The 17,132-nt window shown below is 37.5% G+C and overlaps 1 protein-coding gene across 4 annotated transcripts in view; it reads left to right on the plus strand.

Annotated features, from left to right (window-relative positions):
* Positions 1-17,132, plus strand: part of MAML3 (mastermind like transcriptional coactivator 3) — a 335,443-nt gene that overhangs the window by 214,755 nt on the left and 103,556 nt on the right. The window lies entirely within an intron of this gene.

Here is a 17,132-nt window from a genome sequence, read left to right on the forward strand (position 1 = left end):
TCGATCCCTGCGGCACCCCACAAGTGAGGGGCCTCGGGGCCGACCTCTGCCCCCCTGTCAACACCGACTGCGACCGGTCGGAGAGATAGGAGGAGAACCACCGGTAAACGGTGCCTCCCACTCCCAATCCCTCCATGATAATGACTTCCCATGACAAAATTTATGTGTTGACTGGATAAACATGAAAATCTTAATCCCTAACACCCTCTAGCTGTATTAGGAACTTTCCTAATCAATCTTTCTCCATATTTCTCTTTCACTTTCTGCTGATGTGTGTATACATTCTTCAATGCAAAGCAGGAATGATGTTAAGTCAAGCTCTCAGATGAACACTTTCTGAAATATTTGCATAGAAAGTATTTTTCTCTTCTGCACATTGATATAAAAATAATATATAAACAAGAATCTTCACCCTGGTTTCCTGATACTCTAAGGAGGCCTTATGTTTGGGGAGGGGGAAGGAAGAGGCACTATCTCATGTGCCAGATCTTCCTGCATAAACTAGAATATGCTTAACATTCATTTACAGTTAGGAATATTTCCGGTTCTAAATATATTTCAGAAAAAGGAATTCCATGCCCCTGTCCCATTAATATATGTTCAACACGAAAAAATATTAGAAACATACTTTCTTGTTGATATCTATTCTAGCCAACTGATTCTTTTAACCAGTCTTACTGGGTTGGTATAAGTCTTCTGAATCTTCTGAAGAAGTATGTAATTGTTCCTAAGTAAAAGATTAGTCCTTCTTGATCATGCTTATTTTTTTTTTATTGAAAAAGTTTTTAAAAAAACAAAAACATTTCCCCCCCTTTTTTTCCCCCTCCCTCCCAGAAAACCCCTTCCCTCCCTTCCCCCTGGCTTCCCGGTCAATCACAAGGTATTGTTATACATAAACCAAACATAGAGTAAAATTTTTCCCTTCTAATCCAATTAACCTCATCCAAATCTTTTCATCTCCCAACCCCCTCCCCATTACATAAAATAATACTTCCTAATTATTCAAAGGCAGTCTGATATTTCTTAATCTGATATCTATTTTGTAGATAATCAATCCATTTTTTCCATTCAATTAAATATCTTTCCTGCGTATTGTCTTTTAAAAAAGCTGAGATTTTAGCCATCTCAGCCAAATTAATGACTTTCAATATCCATTCTTCTATTGTAGGTACCTCTTCTTTCTTCCAGTATTGTCCAATCAACAGTCTTGCTGCTGTTATTAAATTCAGAATCAATTTAGTCTCAATCCCTGTACAATCCGTTATAATTCCCAAAAGAAAAAATTGCGGCAGGAACTTTATCTTCTTCTTCAGTACATTTTGAATAATCCACCAAATTCTTATCCAAAAGGCCTTAATTTTCTTGCAAGTCCACCAAATATGAAAATATGTAGCATCATCACAATCACACCTCCAACATTTCGCTTGGATATCAGGATACATTGATCATGCTTATTAAATGGCTTTTTCCATTGCTTTCAGTAAAATACCTGAGAAGTTTGTCAGACCAAAAGGAGAAATTAGAGGAAGCGCTCAACTTACAGCCATTCATTTAGTGACCATTTGAACTTACAATGGCACTGAAAAAAGTGACTTACAACTGTTTTTCACACTTACAACAGTTGCATCATCACCATGGTCACATGATCAAAATTCAGATGCTTGGCAACGGCTTGTATTTTCAGTCTCCTGGGGTCATGTGATCATCTTTTGCCACCTTCTGACAGGCAAAGTCAATGGGGAAGTTTGAGTCACTTAACAACCATGTTACTAACTTAACAACTGCAATGATTCACTTAACATCTGTGCCAAGAAAGGTCATAAAATGGGACAACTGTCTTGCTTAGCAATGGAAATTTTGAGTTCAATTATGATCGTAAATCGAAGATTACCTGTAGTTATAAAAGTCTGAGTAAATGGAATCAATTCCTATTAGACTTCTTGGTGCAGAAGCAATCTGCAAGCTGTTCAAGTCAACAGAACATGATACCTGAAAATCTTGCTAGCCTTGACTCAGTGCATCCTTGTGTGAGTAAGTTATGTTGCTTCCAGAACTACCTTCTTCCAGAAATTGCTGGACATCAGCAACTCCTGCATCTACTCACCAATAATAATGTTGGCTGTGACTAATGGAAGCCAGTGCTTGGCAATATGTGGCATATTCTGTGCTGCCCACTCCAAATCTTACCATTGGCAAAGGTCTGTGGAAGAAAATTGGGGGGCGGGAATCAAGCTACTGTATATTGTATCTATCCAGCTTTACATGGAATAACTACATTTTTTGTCTCTCCTTTTTTACGTCTTGTGATTCAGTATTTATTCACCAAGTATTTCATGATCTGGTAAGCCAGTTGTTCCTGTTCCAAATATGCCAACATTTGGTTTCCAGATTATTCTAATAACTTCCATTTAAAATAGATTTTTGCCTTCTGATTTTAGTAGAAGCTTCCCATTTTAAGACTGTTGAAAGTTTTTTTTTCTTTTAAGATGTTCTTATTTCAATTCTGACTGAGCTGGGCCTATTATGATGGTATTTGCAGCCCTCATCTAGGTGAACCAAATTCCACTGCAGACACTATAAAATTTGCCTTGCTGCAGTGATATAACTCTCCCTGGCCTTCATCTTTGCCAGTATGTTCTGATTGCTGCAAGCCTAGAAACGCTTGATAGAAGAATATGATCTAAATGAAACAAATAAGCGCATCAGTATCAGTGAAATTATTGGTTATGTATACACACATGGTTTCATGTACACAAACATGAAAGATTCATATATCATTTGACAATTTTCTTATACTTTGCTTGGTAAGCTTCAGTAAGACTCTGAGGTGCCCCTAACACTTTTGACATTGCTCTGTGCTCTGTTTTTTCTTATGCCTGTGACTGGAGTAGTTTTCTTTTTAGTTCATTTCCATTGGTGTACAGGTAGCAGGAACCTGTAAGGAGACTCATTAGAGGAGAGGTAACTGAAAAGCAACAGGCTTCTTGGTGAAGGTTAAGTATCTTCTCCCCTCAAAGGATGTTTCACAGAGTAACTTCTTTCTGTCTCTTGTAGAAGAATGGGAAAAAAACCCTCCTGTTTTTTTCTTGTTCATTCCGCATTGTCATTGTTTTCTCCTTTGTATATGTTTCACCTTTATGTGTGCGGACATGCTTGAATATGACACATATACACATACAGAGAGGTATGTAACATAAGCAACATTTTATACCCAGCAGTTTGGAAATTGGCCTTATATCCAGAGATGGGATTCAGCCAGTTCGCACCACTTCGGGAGAACCGGTTGTTAACTTTCTGAGCAGTTTGGCAAACTGGTTGTTGGAAGAAATCTTTAGGGCAGAGAACCGGTTGTTAAATTACTTGAATCCCACCACTGCTTATATCCCCCACAGTGAACATTTGTACAGGGGTTCAGGCCTTTTCCCCCTCAATAGCCATATTCTCTTCATCATTTTCAGTGTTCTCCCTTATGCCTGAAGCTCTCGACTGAAAGATTAACAATCTAATAATTATCCCATTATACTTTCACATTTTCTGTTACACTGATTTTCAGAAGAACTTCATAAGGAAGATCACCTATTTTCCTGTTTGACGTTTCACTATTTTGGTTTTTATCCTGCCATTCCTCCAAGCTGCTTGAGGCAACACACATGGGCTCATGAACATCCTGTGAGGTAATGAAGGCATTCCGTGACCAGCTTTGAGTCACCATCCTTGAAAGAAATTTGAATTCAGGACTTCTGGTAACAATTTCTGATCAAAATTCCTGATTTGTATTTGGTTATTTTTTTAAAGGAATTACTTTGGGTAGAACCCAACAGATAGTGCTTCAATAGTATCCATTGTGTCTGTTTAGTTACTAACTAGGTCTGTAGAAAATATAGGGATTACATTTCCTATATTTGGATAAATACTAAATCTTTCACCTTAAAAAGGGTTTTGTCATTACATAAAAGGGTTGGATTTATTCTCCCCAAGGTTGCCTTCAAAAGGAACACAGGTGTCACCTGCAGATGCAGTCACAGCTTGAGAGAGGCTGTTTTGGCTAGAAAGGATCTGCATGGCAGATGTATTGTAAGAGTATGATTTTAATGCTAATGAAGCAGTGAAAAGGCTGAAGAGGAGAGAAAGGAAGAACTCAATCACCCAGGGCTAGCTTGTCAAGATCTGCAACTAAGAGAAATTGGCCTGTGGAAGGAGGAGGCCTCTTTTTGCTCTTTTCCTATAGAAACAAAAGCTTCCTTTAAAAAAATTATCTACCCTTTCCATGATGTTTCAATGAGAATATTTCTTCATTTACATGAAGAAAATCAGATAAAATTTCACTGGCTTTGAGACATTTCTCTGGGCAGTCATACTAGCTTTTGTACTAAGGTCCCAACTATACAGGTTATCTCTCTCACTCATTGTCTCTCACTACCCCTGCCCATTTAATAGAATCCCCCTCCCCATTTAATATTCATAGTCATATCCTATGCACACATATGCACCCTCTGTTATACATCTCTCCAAAAATTAGACATTAGCACAAGTTCCTTACTATTCATAAATACATAGCCAGCATATAGTTCAATTGCTGCTTTTCCCAGCAGTTGTTCCTGGTGTTCAATATCACCAGTATTACCACTATTTGCATTACCTGTTTGCTTTCCCTTTTTTACCTCATTCAGTTGCAGCAACGGGTCGCAGATCAGGCTGACAGGCTGTATCTTGTTGGTTTTTTTAATTAGAAACCAATGTCTGCCTCTGAGAACCAGAAGGTTTGGGAATAAAGTCAATTATCCATACTTCAAGGACCACACCCTAATTCTGTTCTGAGAATACTGTTAACTGATTAAAGAACAAGGAGTTATCTTATTAGTGAATGAAATCTCTTTGCAATGGATTTAATTTAGCTTTAAACACTCCACTTTTTATTGGGATTAAAATAATACACCAAATTAGCCTGTCATCCAAACCAGTGACCATGAGAATAACTGATTGTTTCTCCATCCAAAAGGGAGACAAAATTGGCAGAATCCTGCAAAATTGTGGTGCCCAGAGGCCTCTCTGGGCACCACATATCTGTGATCATTTCAATGTTATCCTTCCCACTGTCTACACCAGATGTTGAGAAAGAGCAGAAATGGGTGAGCTGGGGGTATGACCTTCCTAGATTATCAAGATTTGCAATGATCCCAATCATGTTTTTGCAGAGTTTTTTTTAAAATCTACAATAAATCCTGATCTTTATTCTACATTCCTCTCAGTCATAAACTTCTATTTGTTGATGGGTTGGAAACTGGCTACACACTTGTTTTTAACTTTAGTTTGTTAATTTACCTCTGCTGGAAGAAATGTCCATCTGGGTTCAGTTCCAAGTGGGGAGAAAGACACTGGAAACATGGAGCTGTTTGGAAAGATGGTTTAATGGAGGACAGGACCACATTGCTGGAGGTCCTGGGCAATTGAGCACATGGGAGAGAGAGAGAGAGAGAGAGAGATTTATACCCTCTCTTGGGCTTTGAACTTGCTTCCTGTGACAAGGGCATGTATTCTGATTGGTTGCCAAGCTTACATGGGGCCATGCAGGGATAACTTTGTAGGCTGTCTTGAGTCCCAGGCTTGGTTGAACCTTGCTGGGTGATGTAATCTTCCCAGGTGCCATGTGGTGAGATGGGTAGAGGGCTAATCCTATTATGTCCTGAGGGTGAAAGCTTTTTGTTTTGTAGATAAGCTGCCCAGCCTTTTGCTTGTAGATAGATTGGCACCAGTCTTTCTATTAACAAAAGTGGGGGCTGCTTTCCAAGAGCATGTTTCTCCTTTTCTCATCCAAGGAGATACAATATTCTGCCTTTTTAATATTTCCTAGAATATTTCATTCTTCTAGGACAGTGATGGCTAACCTTTTTGCCATCGCGTACCAAAGCAGGGGGAGCGCGGGGGGGGGTCGTGCATGTATCCACACTCATAATTATATGCAGACCCCTGCGCATGCGCACATGACCCACCCCCCACAGTCCCCCCACTTTTGGCACGCAGTGGGCCCAGTAGGCCCGTTTTTTGCTCTCCCCAGCCTCCAGAGCCTCTCTAGGAGCCTGGAGAGGGCAAAAACGGGCTTCCCCATCCCCCCGGAGGTTGGAAACTGCCTGTTTCCCTACTTCTAGTGGGCTCAGAAGGCCCAAAAATCAGCTGGCTGGGGTGCGCATGCACGCCAGAGCTGAGCTCACGTGCCCACCAATATGGCTCTGCGCGCCACCTTTGGTTTGCCATCATGATTCTAGGAGAAGGGTGGGTGCTAACTTTCCACACCTCTTTTCAAGTATGGAATTCAACATTAAGCAAATACAAGTAGTAGAACAAAGTCAAACTAGAGTCTTGGACTTTAAGAGAGCTAATTTCAATAAACTTAGAGAGATCTTGAGAAGGATTCAATGGATGAGAATCCTCAGGGGGAAAACAACTCAAGAAGCTTGGGAAATTTTGAAAAGTGAGATTATAAAAGCACAGTCTAACACAATACCAATGAAGAAGAAAAATAGTAGATCACAAAAGAAACCAGCATGGATGCATAAAGAACTATCTGACAAATTGAAAGACAAAAAGGACAAATATAAAAAGTGGAAAGAGGGGCAAATAACTAAGGCAGAATATCAGCAAATAGCCCGAGCCTGTAAAGATGAAGTGAGGAAAGCTAAGGCTCACAATGAACAAAGGCTAGCGACAAAAGTAAAAATAATAAAAAGCTTCTTCCAACATGTTAAAAACAAGAAAAAAGTCAAGGAAACAATTGGCCCATTGCTGGGAGAAAGTGGCAAGAAGATGACAAGCAACAGGGAGAAAGCAGATCTACTTAACTCATATTTTGCATCTGTCTTTACACAAAAGGAAAAACAATCCAACCTATCAAAACAGCACTACAAAAAACAGATTAGAAACACAAGTTAAAATAGGGAAGAAAATGGTAAGTGAACACCTGTCTACCCTAGACGAGTTCAAATCACCAGGACCGGATGGATTACACCCCAAGGTTCTGAAGGAACTGGCAGACGTGATCTCAGAACCACTGAACTATATCTTTCAAAGATCCTGGAGCACAGGGAGCTGCCAGAGGACTGGAAAAGAGCTGATGTAGTTCCCATCTTCAAAAAGGAAAAACAGATCCAGGAAACTACAGACCTATCAGTCTGACCTCAATACCGGGAAGATTCTGGAAAAGATAATCAAGCAACGAATCACCGAACACCTAGAAGCAAACAAAGTAATAACCAAAAGCCAACATGGGTTTGTCAAAACAGATCATGCCAGACTAATCTTATCGCATTCTTTGACAAAATGACAAAATTAGTAGACCAGAGGAATGCTGTTGATATAATTTACTTGGACTTCAGTAAAGCATTTGATAAAGTAGACCATAACCTACTACTAGATAAAGTAGAAAATGTGGGTTAGACAGCACCACCACCAGATGGATTCGTAACTGGCTGACCAACCGCACTCAACGTGTAGTCCTCAACGGAACTACATCCACATGGAGGAAGTATGCAGTGGAGTACCCCAAGGCTCTGTTTTAGGCCCAGTACTCTTCAACATCTTCATCAATGACTTGGACGAGGGATAGATGGGGAACTCATCAAATTTGCAGATGACACCAAGCTGGCAGGAATAGCCAACACTCCAGAAGATAGGCTCAAGTTACAGAAAGATCTTGACAGACTTGAACATTGGGCGCTATCTAACAAAATGAAATTCAACAGTGAAAAAGTAAGGTTCTACATTTAGGCCAAAAACAAAATGCACCAGTACCGTATATGTGGTACCTTGCTCAATAGTAGTACCTGTGAGAGGGATCTTGGAGTCCTAGTGGATAACCATCTAGATATGAGCCAGCAGTGTGCAGCAGCTGTTAAAAAGCCAACACAGTTCTGGGCTGCATAAACAGAGGATAGAATCAAGATCACGTGAAGTGCTAGTACCACTTTATAATGCCTTGGTAAGGCCACACTTGGAATATTGCATCCAGTTTTGGTCGCCACGATGTAAAAAGATGTTGAGACTCTAGAAAGAGTGCAGAGAAGAGCAACAAAGATGATTAGGGACTGGAGGATAAAACATATGAAGAACGGTTGCAGGAACTGGGTATGTCTAGTTTAACAAAAGAAGGACTAGGGGAGACATGATAGCAGTGTTCCAATATCTCAGGGGCTGCCACAGAGAAGTGGGAGTTGGGCTGTTCTCCAGAGCACCTGAGGGTAGAACAAGAAGCAATGGGTGGAAACTGATCAAGGAAAGAAGCAACTTAGAACTAAGGAGAAATTTCCTGACAGTTAGAACAATTAATCAGTGGAACGACTTGCCTGCAGAAGTTGTGAATGCTCCAACACTGGAAATTTTTAAGAAAATGTTGGATAACCATCTGACTGAGATGGTGTAGGGTTTCCTGCCTGGGCAGGGGGTTGGACTAGAAGGCCTCCAAGGTCCCTTCCAACTCTGATGTTATGTTATGTTATGTTATGTTATGTGAAAGATTATTTGTGTTTTTATTTTGTTTTTAATGTCTAACAACAATTTGAACAAAGAGAGCATGTTTTACAGCTATTTTTTCCCATGAAATTCTAGGTACAGACATATTTTTTCACATAAATTGAAACATTATAGTGGAATACAAACCAAACTATAATAATCTCACAATGAGTATATTGATCATGTAATCACACAAAAGTATGTACTTGTATCACATTGTTTGGTACAAGTATGTAAATTGTGGTATTTGTATGGTGAGATAATTATATACATGTTTCCATTTGTCCCTCTTTTCCTTGCCTGTGGACATTATCTTTTCAGTAAGAAATAATGAGTTTGTTAAAGTGCATTGATGTATATGAGTTATATTGGAAATGTACAGTATGATGTTTTCCAATGAGCATGTGCTATTTACTATAACTGTATAGCAACATAGTGTTCCTTTAAGATTTTAGAAAAAATCTTAAATCTTATAAATTTGTATATGTTGTAAAATAGACTGTAAAGACAAGTAAGTATCATCCATTTCTCATTCCTTACTTTTTTCCTATCCTTAGAAACTGCATCCTTACTATTAATAATTAAAAATTACTAAAAATTGTTTATTCAAGGAAGAATTAAGGATCCAATAATTGCATACCCTAGGACGTATGTGGCACTATTATTTATTATGATGTTATGAATTAATTGGGTTGATTGTTTATGACTTTATAGGTTGTATTATTTATATTGTCATATGTTATATGTTTTATTGTAATTGTAAGCTAATGGATTCATCCAATTGAAGCAGCATAAAAGTACCATTAATAAAGAAATAAGAAAGACCTTCAATCATTTATTTCCTCCTCTAAGAGATACTGGATACTAATTTTGCATAATTGCATTGAATTCAGGCTTTACAGTAATATCTCCAGCACATCATCTTATTGAACTATCGTGTATCCAGTGCATTTAGGAAATTGCTCAGCTTGAAGCATAACATTGTTGTGTTTGTTTCCAATACCATATGTGTTGATAAGCTTTCTAAGTCATTCTCAGTTGACATAGAATAGAATAGAACAGAATTTTTATTGGCCAAGTGTGATTGGACACACAAGGAATTACCAGACTCATTACCAGACTCTATAGTCTATCAAAATCCCAAAATCTTCAAACAAAAACTGTCTACTATTGACCTCACCCCATTCCTAAGAGGGGCATGCATAAGAGCACAAATGTGCCTACCGTTCCTGTCCTATTGTTCCCTTTCATTATAACAAATTAACAAGGTTGTATTTTTGCTTATATATATTTTTTTCTTTTATAATGTGTTGATTTTCTTATATTGATGTTTGTGTATATTGTTGTGACAAAATGAAATAAAAATAAAAAATAAAAAAATTGTCTTGGTGCATATGCTCTCAGTGTACATAAGAGAAAAGATACCTTCATCAAGGTACAACATTAAAACACAAATGATGGTCATAGGGTACAATTTAACACTTAATGATAAGCATAGGGTACAAATAAGCAATCAGGAACAATCAATATCAACATCTGATGGATATTTGACAATCTGGCAAATCAAAACTGGGGTTTGAGTTCTATGTGAGGACTTTTTCACTTATATTGTACTGATATTTTATTTATATATTGCTTATTAAAATCTTATCTTTAAGGCAATCTCAGTAAAGTTTACATCTAAGAATTAATCATGTCAATATCTATTGAATGTCAAACACAGAAAAACTAACACTCCTGCCCATAGACTTTATTTTTTTATTTTTAAGGAAGTGACAGTGCCATGTTAACTCTTACATTAGCTAGAACTTTATATTCACTTTTAAATATTGCTATCAATAATTATCTTGGAACACCTTGCAGCATAATTGTTAATCATTTTAAGGTATTTTTAGCATATAGAATACTTTATAATCTTGTTCTTTCTCACAAAGACCTATTTAGCTAGGTCATAATTTTGCTTATCCATTCGGAGCTCATTTTATCTCCAAAAAGAGCATATAAGAAAACAAATAATCTTTTATAAAGCAACTACTTTTCACTGGTAAAATATATGACAGACTCTAATTGAATGGTAGAAAAAAAAATCCCTTCCTAATAAGAGCAATTCAGTTATCAAAAGAAATATTCAGAGAAGTAATGTCTCTCCTCCTTGATGGTATTCAAGCAGAGTCTAGACCAGGGGTGTCAAACTCAAGGCCTGGGGGCTGGATTCGACCTATGGGGTGGCCCACGGGGCTACTCTGGAAACAGAGAAGGACTGGCCTCATTGCCTCTGCCAGCAAAAATGGAGCTAGGTCCCGTTTTTGGCCATGACGGCCTCCTGCAGCCAGCGAAAATAGAGCATGTTGCCTCCCTGGGCTCTGTTTTCACTGGCAGAGGGCTAGCAAAACAAACTAAAAACAAAATAAAAGGAGGAATGTTTCCCTTATAATGAGAGGGAGGGAAGGTCTGAGGGAAGTCCTGCCTTAGCATTTGGCCACCACAGGTGCCCCCCCAATACAAGTGATGTCAAGCTGGCCACACCTACCCTGGCCACGCTTCCACAAACCCCCAAGGTCAAACACAGCCCTGATATGGCCCTCAATGAAATCAAATTTGATACCCCTAGTCTAGAGAATCTTCTATTGGTGATGTTTTAACTTGGATCCATGTTTTGAGTTGGCATCAATGGCCTAAAAATAACCTTGTCTACATTATATGCATTACAGGGCAATATTACTTTTCACACTTTTCTTGCAGCACAGGGGGCACTTCAGATGACCTGTTGTGCCACCTCCTAATCTTTCTGAACCAGTGATAAAAACCAATTTTTTTTACTTCTGGTTCTGTGGGCTTGGCTTGATGGGTTGGCTTAGTGGATGTGACAGGGGAAGGATACTGCAAAATCTCCATTCCCACCCCACTCCAGGGGAAGGATACTGCAAAATCCCCATTCCCTCCACTCCTGGGGGAAGGATATTGCAAAATCTCCATTCCCACCCAACTCTGAGGCCAGCCAGAGGTGGTATTTGCTGGTTCTCCGAACTACTCAAAATTTCCACTATCAGTTCTCCAGACCTGTCAAAAACTGCTGGATGTCACCCCTATTCTGAACCCAATTTAAAATATCACTAAGATCAAATTCAGACTATTTGCAGATCTATTCAGCTATCAGCAATTGATGAGCAATCTATGGTTGAGAGTAAAATTCAAGAAAACCACTTGCCAATAACATTTACCTTTTCTGCCTAAGCGATGAGAACAGAGAACTGACCATCAGTCAGTACTTACTTGCTAGCCAAAACTAAGTACCTTGCCTTGCCCCCTCAGGTTCATCCTGAAAAGCACATCCTTTCCTGAGCTTCACAAAAATTAAAGGAAAGAATTTCCCAGCATTTTGTCATTTTTCACTGTCTGGTAAGCTTCCAGTGCCTTCCAGGTCCTTACTGCTAGCCTACTGACAATTCTGTATTTGGGCTTCTTTGTTAGTATGGTACTATGCTTAATAGCAGCTGGGACACAGATCAAGCCAAAAATCCTTTTTTTCTGAATAATAGAGACTAATTCTCTACTAAAAGTGGGCTTTTTCCATCCATGGATATAACTCTGGTTATAGCCAAAGGCTATAGGAAGTTGGGCATTCTGTATCACAAACCTGAATATATGTGTGTGTTTGTGTATATATATATGCACACACACACATATGCATATATCTGTCAATTTTTCCAGAATTTGGAATAGGGAGCACAGGTGGGAAGCATTTTTTGCATGAAATCTATTTTAGGACTTTGATGAAGCAAACATATGCCAACATTTTTGGCAATATTTGGTTACAGAGAGCTTAGGAAAATACAGGAAGGGGTTTGGGGCATCATATTGACCAGTCCTGCTTTTTAAAAACAAAATAAAACTAACTTTTAAAAAAATGTGTATGGTATAAAGTAATTGCTTTGTGCTTTTGTGCAGATTCCAGTTGCACTCACTTGCCTTTTTATGTATTCTCAGATGGTTTACAGTATTCTAGATTCATGTTGGGTAATAGCTGTTTAAAAGTTGATTAACATTCTTTAAACCAGTAAGTAGGCTCTTGCACAATTCCTCTTGCATTTTTAGTAGGACCTTAGTGAGAAACAGCGGTAGATATTGTCATCTCTATACACAAAGCCATCCATCCATCATTAATATTTAAAATTAAATCATTAAGCAGGACAGAAGTGGCATATCTGCTGAAAATCAGCAGCAACTAATGGCTTAAAAACTTAGCAACTGGGGGCTACTTTTGGATTATTCCATGCTGTTGTGCTCCCCATCAAAATGCAAGAAAATGAATTAACTAGGATGGGACTGTGCCCCCTGAGGTTGCTTACAATATGTAATTTACTAAGCACACATGCTTGGAGAAAATAGATCAAACAACTAAGATCTGAACTGGCAGCAGCTTCTTTCAGAGTAAGCAAATGAGCAAAATATTTATAGAAGACTATTTCTATAGGAGCTTTTTTGTATTCTGAAATATATTCTAGTTAAGTGTACAAGTGAATGTTCAATAGTACTAAATAGCAGCTTACAGTTTTATATGGCAGAAAGCTTATCCTTTTCCCTTTTTTAGCTATAGTCTTTTATCAAGATTTGTTTTTGAGTCTATCTATAAATTTGTCTCCACTATATCATAGGCAAAGGCTCTAGGTATTTCGGAGCTGTACTTGGTCAAGCTAAGCCATTTACTGATGTACACACCTGTATACATTTTCTAGATTGCTTATAAAAGGAATGGACAAAGGACCCTGAATTTCCATTCTAGTCATATGGGAATTGAGCATCTAATTATTGATTGATGTGCCTATTTGTCTTGCCTTTGTATTCTGTGAGGTTCAGAAAAGCTAACAATATCTTTGCATCCTTCGTTGAAGTGTTTTAATCATTAAAAATAACGATAAATGCAATGTTGTTGTTGTTTTTAATTAGGAACCAAATATAAGTCTTGTTCCTTGCTATATAGACATGGCAGAATAATGGTAAGGATGTTTTCTTGGAATATAATCCTGGTAAAATAGTCTGGGTTGATATTACTGTACTAATTAATTTCCATTTGATGTTTCTTCAGAGCAATTTTCAGTCTCTGACTAAATTGGAAAGATACACCATTGCAGTCATCATTATATATTAACTTTAACATCATTATATATGAACTTTGAGTATAAAATATGCTATGCAGAGGGCTATATTCAATAGCCTAAATAGCATTTTCTGTCTGTATAATCCTAAATAATTTGTGGGTTGATTAATAAACAAGACAAAATTGTTCCATTTGTAGGATCAGGTAATAAATATATCATGAACATTTTTGTCTTGTTGGTATGAATATGAATGAATAGTTTTATTATGACCATTGACTAGAATAGCAAACAAAAGCACATTAAAAATAAAAATGTAGTAAAAATGAAACAAGATAAAATAATACACTTGATGATCAGTTCATCATTAGATAATCGAAGTCTTTTACATAAATTTTACAGGAAGTATAAAAATTTTTAACTATGTTTAAGGAGAGTGAATCTTACAAATCTAATAACAACTGTACATTAAAAAGATCCTTATTTCCTGGGTAATTTACCAATATAGCAAGTACAGTATTGTATGTAAATAAATCCAGTGTAAGCAGTGGTGGGATTCAAATAATTTAACAACTGGTTCTCTGCCCTAATGATTTCTTCCAACAACCAGTTTGCCAAACTGCTCAGAAAGTTAACAACCGGTTCTCCCGAAGAGGTGCGAACTGGCTGAATCCCACCACTGAGTGTAACGCATTCATCTGTTTCTAGTCTTAAATTAGTTTTATAAACATTTTGTGACTACCTGTAGACCAGATATTAGAGTTATCTTTCCAAATGCTATTAGCAACTAATAACAGGGTAAAAAAGAAAAATCTATCCCTTTAAAAATATAACCCTAAATAACCTTTTCTATTGAAGGTGTGATTAGGCTTTATAATGGCATTACTTTCATATATGAAAGTGTTATTGCGCAAAAAAAAAAAAGCTCTAAATTAGTCTTCCACAATTTTGTGCTTTCCAGGTATGTTGAAGTACAGCTCCCATCCTATAAATAGACCCAATGTATCTGAAATAGTTGGAATGAGGTCTAAAAATAATCCAATATGTCATGTCAGCAGGACGACTTTGGAAAGACCACTTGGAATTTTTGATCTTACACCATAATATGGTTTGGAGAAATAGAATCTAAAATGCATTATGCATTATTTTTTTTATTAAAGCTGTATATGTAGGTATATGTATTTATACAAATAATTACAAATTTTATAATGAAGAGAATTCAGTTATTCATAGTTCTTTATAACAAACTGTATCCAGCATTATTTTATATGTACCTGATAAATGTAAAAAAAGTCTTTTTCTTCTTACAACTATAGCTAGAAGGTCCCTGTTTTCCTTTCATTTTAGAGATACAAGCAGAAAGAGGAAGAGTTTTAAAATAATAATGGATGCCTTATTGTAAATTTTCTAACTTAAAAGTGCATCCTCCAATTTAAAAGGCTGAAGATATGTCAAATGCCCCTTATGCTTTAAGTCCTATAGAGAATTCCTGCTCAAAATTAGTGCATTCAATATAACCTTTGGTCTGTGGACCCCTGGGGGGGAGGGCACAATGTCATCACATGATATCTGGAAAGGCTTGAAGAAATGTTATTTAAATCTTGAAATAGTCTTGGGGGTCTGTGACCATGGTTCATGGCCACAAAAGTTATTTAAAGGGAGTACATGGTGAAGAAAAGGTTGAGAAGAACTGCAATACATTATATTATTAACTGGCTGTTACAGATCGATCCTTCTATTTATTCATAGTTTCTCACTAATAATTCTCAAAACTTAGGCAGGCTTATTCCATGATTCCATGATTCTTAAATTCTGATGCCAGAAAATTATAAGCCAATATAAACAAAATAGTTTCACAGATAAGAATATGCCCCAGTTTATCAAACCTAGAAATAGCTTTAACCAACTCCCTGAAACCTATTTTATGATGAGAGACTGAACAGATCAATCCATCCTTAATAAAATATGTCAGAAAGATACTGTTTTTATGCAGTTCAGTTCTAAGAAACTGAAATGCAGTTGCAGCAGCTGGTTGAACACCTGCATAAATTAGTATATCTCAATTTTCCTTCTCTGTCAGCCCATTAATATACATCAGCAAGCTTTCAAAAAGTGAATTTTTAAATAACAAGTTAACTATTCAGAACTTGGCATCAACAGAGCTGGCTTTGCTCATTTGGTAGACAAAATGTTTCCTCTGTGTAAAGATTAGAGTCAGTCTTTAAAAAAGTATGTAGCACAAGAAAGTATGAGAGAATGAGGCACCTATGCCATGACATTTTCTCAAACAGTGCTGCTTGGAAACTTTTTAAGGGAAAATGTGTGAGGTCAAGGTTGCTAGTTTTCCTCCCAATTAATGATAAACTACCGCTATTGTTATGGCTGTTATTGTTGTAATAGCTAGTTGCTGCTGCTTTTTCTTCTCTGTTGTGGTCAGTTTTCTCCAATGTTGTTTCATTTCTTCCTCTTGGCAACAATATGGCAGCGATGAAAGGATTCCCTTGATGACTAATTTGCCAAGCCACCCATTTCCTCAGGTAGTACTGATGAGGTGAATCTTTGGAAAAAAAACATCAGGAGTTGTTCCTTTTGCTGCTCCATGGGGTCCAAAGATACAACCCAGATGACTGAACAAGTAAGCATATATTGCATTTCTTTCTGCCAGATTATATGGTGATGGGGGAAAAAAGAAACAAACTTATAACTATTGAGGGAAAGAGAGATTGGAGAGCAAGAAAGAGAAATTACTTTACTGATTTGGCTTGCAAATGTTAGTTTGCATGTAATAGATTTCAACTGTTGTCCTCAAAATGCTTGTTATAGGGCAATCTTGTTGAGAGCAAAGAGTGACGGAGCAGGAGAGAGAAGAAAAAGACAGAGAAAGAACAGAAGGGAAGAGTATATTCTGCTACTGGACAAGTTACATGCATAGGACATCCTTTCAAAAGAAGTAATGCTCTATCTGCCTGTTACTTCTCATTAATATTCAGTAAAAACAGCTATCGTTTGTTCTATGGAGCTGTAAAGGAAGGAAGCAATAGGTAACTACCCAACCAACATTTCTGAATTGGGTGAAATCCAGCAGGTTCTGGAAAACCGGTAGCGGAAATTTTGAGTAGTTCAGCGAACCGGCAAATACCACCTCTGGCTGGTCCCAGAGTGGGGTGGGAATGGGGATTTTGTAGTATCCTTCTCCTGGAGTGGGGTGGGAATGGAGATTTTACAGTATCCTTCCCCTGCCACGCCTACCAAGCCATGCCCACAGAACCAGTAGTAAAAAATATTGAATTTCACCACTGCTCTGAATATCTTTTCTGGCTTTTAAAAATGTATATTTTGATAACTTGAAGAGAGATATTTAGAACATAGAATGTATTAGAATGTAAAGGATATTCTGTCATTGTAAGTTCAAAGAGTATCTTGACACATTTGCAAAGGATTTTTGTTAAAGGAACAGATCTGCCAAGAATGAACAGTGGAAATTTTTGAAACATGACACACAGAGATGGAACATTCTTACTCTAAAGCAGGCTA

The sequence above is a fragment of the Ahaetulla prasina genome, chromosome 8 (assembly GCF_028640845.1).
Source record: "Ahaetulla prasina isolate Xishuangbanna chromosome 8, ASM2864084v1, whole genome shotgun sequence".
Classification (NCBI taxonomy): domain Eukaryota; kingdom Metazoa; phylum Chordata; class Lepidosauria; order Squamata; family Colubridae; genus Ahaetulla; species Ahaetulla prasina.